This window comes from Mirounga angustirostris, unplaced genomic scaffold, assembly GCF_029215605.1.
Source record: "Mirounga angustirostris isolate CCGP_5_RB_7025 unplaced genomic scaffold, mMirAng1.0.hap1 SCAF_3, whole genome shotgun sequence".
Taxonomy (NCBI): Eukaryota; Metazoa; Chordata; class Mammalia; order Carnivora; family Phocidae; genus Mirounga; species Mirounga angustirostris.
The window spans coordinates 145,661,996-145,674,382 of NW_026991711.1; the positions used below are offsets into that span (position 1 = coordinate 145,661,996).

The following is a 12,387-nucleotide window of genomic DNA, read 5'->3' on the forward strand; positions in this document are numbered from 1 at the left end:
CATTTTCAAGTCATCGGACTACCTCCCCGCAAATTCAGTTTCCTCTCTCATTTAATCATTTGTAGCCAGCAAGAAGACACATCAGGACCAGAGTGTATAATCGCAGAAGGAGCCTCCATTAGGAGTCTTCCTCTTTAGATAAAGCTGTACATAGGGCAGGAAACCTAGATAAGTCTAGTTAAACTGTATCTTTAGTTAAGATAGTTTTGTTTTTACTATTCTGCCCCAAGGATCTGGCACATAGTAGGTATTTAAAAATATATTTGTTGGGTGCCTGGGTGGCTCAGTTGGTTAAGCGACTGCCTTCAGCTCAGGTCATGATCCTGGAGTCCCGGGATCGAGTCCCACATCGGGCTCCCTGCTCAGCAGGGAGTCTGCTTCTCCCTCTGACCTTCCCCCTCTCATGTGCTCTCTCTCTCTCTCATTCTTGCTCTCTCAAATAAATAAATAAATAAAATCTTTAAATAAAAAAAAATATATATATTTGTTGCAGGAAGGAAGCACACACGTGAATGCACGCGTTGCAGGAGAAGAGGGGAGCCTGATGACTGGGACATTTGAATACCACAGTAGGATGGAGTGTGACCTCATAGAGACTAACATCTTGGAGCCTTTGGAAGATCTAGGTTACAAGGGTCCATTGTTGGAAGATGGCGCTCTGTCTCAGGCAGTCTCTGGTGGAGCCAGTTCCCCCAAGTTTACTGAACTCTGTGCTTGGCTGGTGTCTGAATTAAGAGTGTTCTATAAACTAGAGGAAAATGTGCAAGCAACAATAGCCCAAGTGAAGCTGAAGAATTCCAGCTTGAGGTGAGTGGGCTACTAGGGGAGATGAACAGTCCATATCTTTCATTGACATCTGGGGATGTGACCCATGCGCCTTCTCATTCAGAACTGCCTCCTTTTCCTCACATTCTTGATCTCAGAACTAGAAGCTGCCAGAATGCTTCTCTAAAGAAAGGTCAAGAAGGAGGTGGTAGTGAGGTCTTTCAAGAGTTGGAAGGCATATGTATTGTTCTAGGAATGTCCAAACGTCCAGCCAATATAACTATGTTCCAGTTCTTCAGCAGGATTGAAAAAAAAAAAAAATTAAAGGAGACATTAGCAAAAGTTCCACTTAACCATGTGGAAAGCCTTTATGGAAGAAGCCAATGGGACCAGCCCACCAGGCAAAGAAAGAAGCAATTCAACAAGCCATAGCTAATGAATATGAAGTTCTGAGAAAGCTGCTAATAGAATTCTTGGATGTTACTGTCCAGTCTTTTGGTTGGTCTGACAGAGCTAAGAGTCAGAGAGAAAAAACAGCAAAAAAAAAAATAGAAACACTTAGTCCTATCTCCTAAAAGTACTATTTCCTTTCCCACCTTTTGGCTACAAGACAAGACTTGCCAAAGATTTTAAGGACAAGGAATAGCTCTATAAAAGAAAAGACTGCCTGTGCCATCAATAAGGTGCTGATGGGCAGGGTGCCTGACAGAGGAAGTAGACCCAGTGAAAATTGAACCTCCATCTCCAGAGATGCCACCATGGCAAAAAAGGTAAGATGGCCCCCAGCAGCAAACAGGAGGCAGAGAAGGAGAGAGAGGTGGTTATGAACATTCTTCATATGGAGGACAAGGAGGTCATGAACAAGGAGGAGGGAGAGGTGGACATGGTGACTACAACCATGGTAGCGAGGGGGGAGGAAGAGGAAATAAGCCTCAAGGAGGCTGGATGGATGGAGGGAGTGGAGGAGAAGGTGGTGGCTACCAAGATGGTGGTTATCGAGATTCGGGTTTCCCGCCAGGTGGCTATCATGGTGGTGGTCATGGTGACTTCCAAACATATGTATACATATATAGGGAGTGGATACCAGGGTGGTGGATAATAGCAGGACAGTAGGTACCAAGACGGTGGGCACCATGGTGATTGAGGCAGTGGCTGTGGAGGGAGAGGTGGTTGCAGTAGCCAAGGTGGATGTGGAGGCCGGGAAGGAGGCTGGGGAGGAAGGGGGCTGGAATTATCACCAAGGAGGACAATTTGAATAGCACTTCCATCATGGAGGTTATCAGTATAATTATTTTGGATTTGGACAGGGAAGACATTATCCTAGTTGAGGCTAAAGACCCTTACATTTTGCTGGAGCTCAAGTAACAGAAACTTAGTTTCAGAATCTTGAGTCCAACATCAATTTTTAATTACTATGAGACCATAGGTGGCAGGCAGATTCCTGCTTGGCCTAAGTACTTGTAGGTCTTCATTTAATTGTTTTTATTTTTTTAAGGATTTACATAATGCAGTTTATTTAAGAAACACATACATCTCTCCTTTGTATGAAGAATTTTTTAAAAGGTAATTAAAATTGCCTTTAATTGACCAGTCAACTAATTCCACAGTCAGAATATGCATACTTTTTTGGGAATAAATTACTTGAATAAATAGTTTAAATAAGCGGTTTTGAAAATGAGCATTCTCCTAGAATTTTTTAGATTTATAACTAGGAAACCTCCCTCAAATTATGAATCCATTTTAATGTGTTTTCCTTTCAGTATTCTAATGCCTATTTTCCAAGCACTGTTCTGCCCTGATTGGCTTTTTATCCAGAGTTTATGCCACATTTGCTTCATGATAGAACTTTTAGGTCAGTTCCTATGAAATGAGCTCTTCTACAGATAGCACATTCAGTAGCCTTATCCTTTTGATGGAATACTGTACCATATGCTCAACTCTGAAAACCTTGAACATGGCCAACATCCGCAAAGATTAAAAAAGCAAACTAAGTTGTGAACCTATAGTACATGTAGGCATTTATATAGTATAGCAATTCAGACTGACCTGCATCCATTCAAAACAAGTTCTTCCTTAAACCCTATTTTTACTTGAAATCTGTTAGAAGAAACAGCAAACTGAAATTTGTTTTATGCACGAGTTATTACCACTGGCTCAGCAAATACAAGTTAGTTTGCTTTGGGCAGACTTTTTTTGGTAATGGAAGAAATGCACTACCAAGTAAGAGGACAGATTTTCGCTTGGTGCAGGAGGCCCTTTATTATTGCTGCAGAAAACAAAAGCCTGGCTGACTTGATGTTTTACATTCTCCTTTACTGAAATCTACATAAAGCTTCTTGCTGGGTTTTTGTAGACCTAAACATTGTCAAGCTGTGAAAGAAAATGGCTGGAGGTGTGCTTTGTGTAAAAGGTGAACAATAAAGTATCTATCTTTATGTTCTCTCAAAAAAAAAAAAATTGTTGAAAGATACCTGGCTGGTTCAGTCAGAGGAGCATGTGAGTCTTGATCCCAGGGTCAGGAGTTCAAGCCCCACGTTGGGTAGAGAGATTACTTAAAAATAAATAAATAAAAATAAACTTAAAAAAATATTTGTTGCACTGATGCTAGGATGATATATTACAGTAGTCCTCCCTTATCCGCAGTTTTACTTTCTGTGGTTTCAGTTACCTACGGTCAACTTCTGTGGTCAAGAAGCATCTGATCCTCCTAGTGACATATGGTCAGAAGGCCAGTATTATCCTAAGGCTGTCATAACACCTACATAATCACAAGAAGGGTAAGTCTAGTAGAATAAGATATTTGGAGAGAGAGAAAGACCACCATTCACATAACTTTCATTACAGTATATTCTTATAATTGTTCTATTTTATTAGTTATTGTTGCTAATCCCTTACTGTGCCTAATTTTTAAATTAAACTTTATCACAGGTATGTATACATAGGAAACATACTATATATAGGGTTTGGTGCTGTCCACAGTTTCATACACCCACTGGGAGTCCTGGAGTGTGTCCCCTGCAGATAAAGGAGGGGCTACTGTATTTCTTTTAAGAGTCACATTTTTATGGAATGGTAAAGAAAAGTAGAGGGAGATAAAGTAATAGTTGCTGAGGTTTTGGACTCTGGAAAGATACATAATGCTCCCAGGTTAAGTAGAATTAAAGCTGGAAATTTATAGTTCACTTTCCTATTCAAGCATGGCTTTTAAAATGAAAACTCTTATCAAATCAATCTTTTAAAGGGGCACCTGGGTGGCTCAGTTGGTTAAGCATCTGCCTTCGGCTCAGGTCATGATCCCAGGGTCCTGGGATCGAGCCACATGTCAAGCTCCCTGCTTAGCGGGGAGTCTGCTCTCTCACTCTCCCTCTGGCCCTCCCTTCACTCATGCTCTCTCTCTCTCTCTCAAATAAATAAATAAATAAAATTTATTTTATTTATAAATAAATAAAATTTAAAAAATCCATCTTTTAAAAATCAGTTAAAACAGAAAATGGAGAGATTCTAAGTTATATAATTTCTCAGAAACTCGTTGCCCATTATAACGATCCTTGAGGACATGCCACATTCTAAAAATGCCACAATACTCTATTTTCTCCTTTTCTGATTCCCTTTACTTATTTAGAATGAAGAGTTCTATTATTAATTTTAAGATTAAATAATTAAGGAAACACTCTCTAATAATTTTCCCCTCAGAAAGTATGCTGTGAAGTGGAAAAGCCTGATGGCTAGACAAACATTACAGAAATCCGGTGGTAGAGATGCCCTTTGCTTCAACGTTAGGAGAAAGCAATTAGTTTCTCTTTGTTCTTATGAAAGGGCTGGCCCCTCTAGTGCCCAGAGGAACATTTATTAGCCTTTCCCTCCCTTCACTTCAAATAAATCAAATTTTGTAAAGGGTGATAAAGCCAAGACCAGATGTGATCACTGAAGCTGGGAATCCAAGCATGCCAGTCACTAGAAAATGTTGTGAGCACTACCTGGGTATTCTCCCCAGGAACAGAGGTACTCTTGAGGTCTTCTCCCTTTCACACAGAGAGGCAGTCAAACTCAATCTGAGGATTTATCATCTGTGCACACCTCAACTTCAAAAGATACAATGACATTGATATATGAAGCAAAGCAGAATTTATATGATACATTTTATTTAGGATGGCTTGGGGGATTCAGAAGCTGTTCTTGAAAGACCACACCTATCTTCCAACTGTAACGTTTTGTATAGAATGCAAATGTTCAGACTGTGGCTGAAGAAGGCTCTACAGCTTATAGCTGAGGAGAGTATACTTGAATTGTGTGATATTTCCTTCAGACTGAAGTCATGGTATTAATTCACTTGCTAGCAACCATCGGACTTGGGCTCAGATATAACAAAAATAGAACTCACTAGACAGGTCATCAGTTGCTTCCTCTACCAGTTTCTGGGTGCTGTGACCTCCAGTAGCAAAGGCATTTATTCTCCAAGAGTGTTCTGCCATCTTGAAAGCCTAGGAGCCTTGTCGGTCGTCACTGTGTGATCAGCTGCCAAGGTAATTGCCAGTGCGATCTTGAGAACAGATGAGAAGTTAGACTGAAAGGATAACATTTCAAGGTCTACTAATCCTTGTACCTGGTGACATGAGATCATTCGACCAGCTCAAGTATGGGAGGCATTTCTGCAAAGGGATAAGATTACAGTTAAGTGTCTCAAAGCTCCTGCCTTTTTTATAAGTACTGACTTTAGTTAGGGGTGAGTCACCAGATTGAAAGGATTATTTTTCTATTTCAGGACAATGACCTCAACTGTCACTTTGTAATTTCTCTTAGAGCTCTTCTTCTTTGCTCTTGGCATTTCACTCACATTTCCAGATTTTTTTTTAAAAAGTCATTTTCCTGTAACGTGGAAGACTTTCTTGATCTCTCGCTAATCCTCCCATCCTTATGCCTATTTTTTAAAAATTTTTTATTTAAATTCAATTTTGTTAATATATAGTGTATTATTAGTTTCAGGGGTTTATACCTATTTATATAAGAAGTTCAGATTCTACATCTCCCCCAAATACTCCAAACATGTGAATCATCTCCTTGGGAGAAATCACAGAAACCACTTTGTGTCACCACTGAGCTACCTCCATTCCAGGCATTGGAAGTACCTACCTGTACTTCATGATGCCCTGTCCCTCCACAAGAACAAAAAGAAAAATAACCACTTGCCCCCAACATGAAGCAAAGGACATTTTTCTATAGCATCTGTCTAGCCATCAGCCTTTTCCACCGAGTTGGGGGATTGTTTAAAAAAAGAAAGATGAAATAAACATGGACCCAGAAGGCATTCCCAGAATCAAAGGAGACACAGATATGTAACAATTACACTATGATTCAATAAGTACTATAATAAAGGTATTTACAAGGTTCAGAAGAAACAGAGGATGATGTGCTATGAAGAAGAAAGTGATGTTTGAACTCACTGTTGACAATATGATCAGCAGTCTGCAGGCCAGAATATGAGAGAACATTCCATTCTAGAGGTAGGAAACAACATGAGGAAAGGCGCAGAGGCTTCCAATGAGCCACTGTTGAAATTGTTCTGGGTCCTACAATGACATTTGAAAATGTAAGCTTTCTATCTTTTACATCTGTTGTATATAATACACACAAATATAGTATAAAGTATATATAGTAAAGAGCAGTCTTAAATTAACTTGAGCATTGCTTTATGTTAAATCCACATGAGAAAAAGCTCTTTCCCATTTAACATAAAGACTCTCAGACCAGAGCTGAAATATAGGCTGACACAACAATGTCGCATTCTCAGGAATGGAAATTGTGATGTTACACTACTCATAATGACCAGGACAAACTCTCTGAAGATAATTTTATAAAAGCAAACAAAGCCAAATCAACAACAAACCAGAAAAACAACCACCATTTATTGAATCTCATCAATTTATGTATATTACCTCACTTACCTTAATCCTTACAACAGCCATTTAAGGTAGATATTATCCCTGTTCTACACTTACAGAAACAAACTCAGACAAGTCAAATAATTCATCCTTAAGTGACAGAGCTGGGATTGAGATCCCAGATTTCTTTGAAGCCATGGAATCATACCTCACATACACCCTAAAATACTAGCAGGAACCAGCAAATGCTCATTATGATTAAGACTTTATCACTGTGAAACTATGCACATTTATGTAGCAGCATGGCACAGCAGAAGGAGCCCTAGACCCACTAAACCAAGAATCAAGATGTAAGAATTCTAGAAGAAATCACAAGATTCCTTCTATGTGACTTTGGATACATTACTTGCCCTTGAGTAGGTTAAAGTAGATAATTTCTAAGGCTGTATCCAGCTATAAAAGACTGAAGTGCTCCATTATTACTGTCCCTCCATATTTTTGTGACAGGGATTTAAAGCTCTGTGATACAGTTTCTTCATGAAAAAATAATCCCTACTGAGCAACTTGGTTGTGGAGATTAAATGAGGTAATGGGCATGAAAATGCCTAGTATCAAGAGTGGCACAATGTAAGCACTCAGAAGTATTTCCTGATCCTGAAGCTGCAGGCGAGTTAGTGCAAAGCAACTTTAAATGCTAGTGCAAAAAAAGCCCATATTTATATCTGAGAGATCTGAGACAATGTAATGGTAAGTATATAGTTCGGGGCCAGATTTAAATCTTAGCTGCTTCTTCCCTGCAATATGAGTTTGTACAAGTTACTTACTTTCCTTCCCTTAGCTTCAGTTTCCACATCAGTAATTTGAGGATAATCACCATGTAGGGTAATTGGGAAGACTAAATGAGCAATACTTAGAGGATCAAATTAGATAAAACTTAGCAGTATGCTGCATAGTGAGCTATCAATAAATGTGAGCTCTTCTTATGACTCTAACCAGCATTTTCAGCTTGGACAAACCCCTATTAACAGCCAAGGTCAAATTTGACCTTTCCTCCCATCTCAAGTTCTGCCAGCTGGGCCTTGCTTCAGGCTACACACAGAGACCCTTGTACATTTTGGCTGAAGGTAAGAATTAGAAATGAACTGAAGTTCATCTTCAGCCTAGGAAGTTGTGCATTATCTGCTCCTCAGATTCAGCTTTAGTTTTTGCAAGGTCTAACAGTTGAATGCGTGCTCCAGCCTGCTTTCTTGCATCCCCACAACTCGTGTGTGATCAATCACCATGTAATTACATAGGTTATGGTCATACCTTGTTAGTACGGCATCTCAATTTATGATTAATAATTGAATATCCACTTTCAAATAAAGATAAACCTTTTAGATGTAATTGGAGTGGAGCTCTCCCTAAATTGGATTCTATCAGTTTAAATATGAATGTGCCTTTTTTTTTTTTTAAGATTTTATTTATTTGTCAGAGAGAGAGCAAGCGAGCACACACAAGCAGGGGGAGCAGCAAGCAGAGGGAGAAGCAGGCAGAGGGAGAAGCAAGCTCCCTGCCGAGGTTTGTTTCTGGAAATATCATCCAATAATGCATGAAGTTCAGCATGCGAGAATACTTTAATGAAATTTTATCATTACCACTGACCCCTAAGACTTCAAATCCAGGAGTTAAAGAGGAAATGCCTTTAACTTAGTTACTAATGGAGAAAAAGCGTATCTTAACTAATTTGATAGCAACTTCATGAGTTGCTGCTCTCCACTCTATACTTAAAAGTAACTATTTAGTATTATATTTTTTTGTTTTTTTTAAAGATTTTTTTTTTACTTGGCAGAGAGAGAGAGCACAAGCAGGGGGAGCAGCAGAAAGAGAAAAGCAGGCTCCCCGCTGAGCAGAGAGCCCTACGTGGGACTCTATCCCAGGACCCTGGGATCATGACCTGAGCCGAAGGCAGACGCTTAGCTGACTGAGCCACCCAGGTGCCCCATTAGTACTTTGAATGAGTGGTTTAATATGAGCACAAGAGCAATTTAGCAGTTGACAGTGGTGAAAAATGAATGATCCTGAACTACATTAAGCTTTAAAAACATAAATGATGTAATAAAATTACAATTTTTGAATAAAATTTGTTCATATATCTTAGAAGCTTACATTCTATAACGGTGTTCTTCCATGTAGGCCTTGGCCAAATACTAATTTCAAGACTAGACCATTGAGCATTTGGTCAGTATGTACACTATGAATGTGACTTAGCCATAAACCACAGTTAAGACAGGACGATCACCAGGTTGTTCATCCAGTATAGCCCCATCTCCCGGTCACCCATGTCGCAGGTTTGTGGACCTCATGCAAGAAGTTGACCAGAACCTATCCATCTCATTCTCGAAGTTAAGAGAAAATAGTAAAGTGAGGGTTAAGGTTAATTGGAAATAAGATATGGCCCTCTCTGGCTAGGTTCCTCACTTTAATTTGCTAATTTATCCTATTTTGTTATTTTTAGGTCAAAATGACAGACTGAAGACTTTTCTTGGAAGTGAGACATATTAAGAGTTAGGCATGCTTGATCTGAAATGTTAGTGACAGTAATGTGTATGGAAAGTTCGATTCATATAAGCATCCCTACTTCAATATACTTAAAGCAGCTTTCCACTCTGAAAATAATACCAAGTAGGATCAATAAATACTAATTTTCCTTTCAACAGGACCAAATAACTAAACAATCATTTTTCATTAAAGATTAAAACATTTAAAATTTCAAACCAATCTTTTTCCTAAAAGACAAAGGTCACAGCAAATCTTTAGAAAAAGAGGCATATTGTCTATTTGAAAATTCAGGCCAATGCCATCAAATGAAATGGTGGTTTGTGCTCAAGTGGCCATAAAGAAGACATGAAGGACCGATGTGGAGTTACTACCTTAGGGATTACTCACTCATAAAAGTTTTTATGAATATCACAGCTGGTATCTTCCAAAGGCAAGTCATTGTAATAGAAGAGTTGGCATCATTACATAGATTATGATTCATTGCCTGAAAAAAATTTGAACTTGGTTTAGAAGGCCCGGTGATAGGTATATAATAGACTTTACCATCCTCAGATCAATGCCACAGCCGATCAGTGAATTCAGTTTCTTTACAGCCAACCTAACTTAGATTGGATTTCTGAACTTCCAATACATAAGCACAGAAGAAAGAAAGAAAAAAGAAGACAGGCAGACCAGAAAAGTAAAAGAGCTAGCCAGCCCAATGAGGCTCCTACAAACAGAAATGCTAATTGGTATACTTTCTTCTTCTCATACCTGTGAAGTTTGTTTTTGCCTTCTGGGCTTTCACCTTCACTGTTCTCTCTGCCCATTTCTAGCCCCCTCTCATCCTTCATGTACCAGCCCAACTGTTTCTCGTACAGAGGCCTTCCCTGACGCCTCAAGCAACTCTCTCCCTGACTCCCCAGCCCATCATCCCATATATTTCCCTCTATCAGAAGCTTGTTCCTTTACTGCCTACCATCATTAATGTGCAAACCGAACTGTAAAAGGGGACCTTCTCTATTTTGCTCACCATTATATCCAGGCATCTAGAAATATTTGCTGAATGAATGAATGGAAAGTGGTACAAAATTATTAGGAGAGTGCCAATGACTAACAGGAGGATCCAAAATGGGAAGTCATGGGAAGATTTGTGCCAAGTTCCAGGATTACCTTGAAAAGAGAAGGGAAAATTAAGAGGTAACTTGAAAAAAAGAAAGAAAAAGGAATAAATAAGAGTCTAATGGAAAAAAAAGGAAGCCCCCATTTCAAATCTGAGGCACTGTTTTTACTTACTGGGGAAATACAAAGATAGGTAAGGGCATTTATTGCTAGTTTAAATGAAATTTATCTCATCCAGCCAGTATTTGCTAACCACATCAGATTCTCATTACTATCACCAGAGCACCATGTAAAGTATAACCCACAAAACTAAGCTCTGAATTTTTTTTGGACTCAACCTTCTCCTGCGTGTGATGAGGGGAAACTCTCGAAAGGCCTGATAGACAGGGAAGCCATTTTTAGATTCCTAAGTCAACATGACTATATATAAACTTTGTTCAAACCAAAAGCCCACTTTATGGCCCACCACACATGCATGGTACATCTACTTTGTGAATGAGTAACCTAAAGGAAAACCATCCTTGAGAGATTGATCAGTGCACCTACTCCCTGCATTCCTTTATGATAAACCTTGTGATTCCTGCCTATGTGCTAATCTATACTCTTTTGAGCTTTTACAGGATGTAAAAAGTATATAACCCTGCAAAAACTATTCATTCTCTGGAGCACTTTCTTGACCGTGAAGACTGTTTCCCCAGCAGCTGTCCTAACTTAGGCTCAAATGACTCTTCCTTACTTCTAGATTCTAAAAAGTTTGTTCATTTTGTGTTGATGTTCCCAGAAGCCTTTTTTTCCAGAATAAATGACCAGAGCCCTAGTCCTATTCTGCTGAACTTTGGAATTTTTTCCATCCTTTCTGGGTTAAGAAATGGACAACACTAGAAGAACAATCAGCTGATTAAAAGATGACTTAACAGCAAAGTTCACTCTAAGCTCCCAGAAGGTAGGTCAAGATCTTACCCATCTTTTTCATCCCAATCGTACAGAATATGCTCTCAAACTGACTGAATTAGAGAACATTCTGTGACCAGATTTCCTGCATTAGCACAATCTATAAAGGTAAGGATTACAGTAAATAAAGATGACTTAATGACAGCTTTCTCTTCACAAAGAATTATCTAAATTACATTTAAAATAATGTATGATATAGATCCTATTTCCTTTATATATTTTTTCCTTTATATTTTCAGTAACAAAAAGGCCACTTTACCTTTGTTCACCATCATTTTGTAAAATGGGAAAACTTTCCATAAAATGAAGGCTGGGGTGAAATGAATGAAAGAAACAATTTTATCAAGCACATTAAAATATAAATAGCTTTACAAATTAACTTTAGAGGGTGTAACTAAAAGACAAAGGTTAATACTAGTTATACTAATTTAGGAAGAAAGTGCTGAAGTTCTTTTTGGTCTTTATTCTTTCTTTCTCTTTAAAAAAATGATGTACACCAGGCTATTAGTATGAAAGGCAAAGAAAATCTTACAACTGTTTGCCTTCTGATTGGTAGATGTTTTTATTGACAACAGTTTTTAAAATGACATCTCTGAGGAATGAGGTTAAAAACTGCTATATACACAGTCTCCTACATATAGTATCTAACACACAGACAGCATCTCTCTGAATTAGCTTAATATATAATTTATTTTATACCTATTTAATAGAATAAAGGAATTACAATCTTGGCATAATTTCAATTGATTCTTAAGTTCATATATTTAAATTGGACATCTTTTCATTCTTTAACATACCCTTTTTATATGAAGCTATTCTTAACTTGGACTTGGAAATAAATGTCCTATGCTTCTAAAACTCAATTAAAATTCAGTTTTCAAAGTAGCTGTATCCTAACATTAATTACTATGCACTATTAATAGATTTTAATAGCCATATCACTACACTCAAGATTGTACAGGAGCTGTTTTCAACCCTAACTATACGCACTACAATTTTTTTTACATATGCCAATAAGTGTTCAATTAGTATCTTAAAATAAAAGCTTTTGAACACCACTTGAAAGTAACAAAAAGAATGAAAATGAGTAATTCATTAAAGAAATAAAAATAATTAACACAAAAAAGATATTTCACCTCCTAATAAACAA

At 38.1% G+C, this 12,387-nt stretch overlaps 1 pseudogene; it reads left to right on the top strand.

Annotated features, from left to right (window-relative positions):
• Positions 1 to 557: 557 nt before the first annotated feature.
• LOC123838361 (protein FAM98A-like) lies at positions 558 to 2,093 on the top strand (annotated as a pseudogene).
• Positions 2,094 to 12,387: the final 10,294 nt, after the last annotated feature.